This window comes from Cicer arietinum, chromosome 5 (genome assembly GCF_000331145.2).
Source record: "Cicer arietinum cultivar CDC Frontier isolate Library 1 chromosome 5, Cicar.CDCFrontier_v2.0, whole genome shotgun sequence".
Classification (NCBI taxonomy): domain Eukaryota; kingdom Viridiplantae; phylum Streptophyta; class Magnoliopsida; order Fabales; family Fabaceae; genus Cicer; species Cicer arietinum.
In genome coordinates this window covers 21662165-21662954 of record NC_021164.2, presented here as the reverse complement: position 1 = coordinate 21662954, position 790 = coordinate 21662165, and positions in this window count along the sequence as shown.

Genomic DNA, 790 nt, shown 5'->3' with positions numbered 1-790 from the left:
CCAGGGGTATGAGCGATGTTTGATAGGTCTCATAGCTCCGATGTATTTTCTATTTGTATATTGTAGACTATTGGCCCAAAAACTATTTTAGCTTGTTTGTATATATGATGTAATTATTTATGACTCTTGTCGTTTTGTGTTACGACATAATATTTTATTAAGTTGTTTTAAAAAAATGCACTTGCCTTATTAAAAATCGGGGTGTTACATCGTCAATCTTGAGATTAATTTGAAGACTGTTTTAACCGATTGGACTTTCAATTTGAGTCGTTTAAGTGTTCATTAATTCTCAACAGCTCCATGTACGAATTTGACATTCTTAACTTACAGTTAGACTTCCCAAACTGATTTGTTTTGATTTAGTCTTTAATAAAGGACAACCATAATATTCTTTTGAACATTCTCCAATTATTTTGACATTCCTTTTAAATATTCTGCCAAAACTTTTGGACTTTACAAAGTGAATTTTTGTTTTGATAGAGCATAATTATGACAAAATCTTTCTTCATTGCTTTGAAGATGAACGTGTTATTTTTGCATAAAGATGTATGTTTGTGTTTGATTTCTTATCTTTAAATAAATCACTCAAAAACACAAATAAACAAGAAATATGATTAGAATCATAATTAATAATTTTATTAAATATTTGATTATCTTCAAAACAATAATTAGAGATTTTGCCTTAACAAGGTTAAAAATCTTGCTTACAAACCATTTTTCACTAAATTTTGTATAGAAGGATTCTAATAAGGAGTGGTGTCCTTGCAAAAAAGGATTTACAATCGGAAGA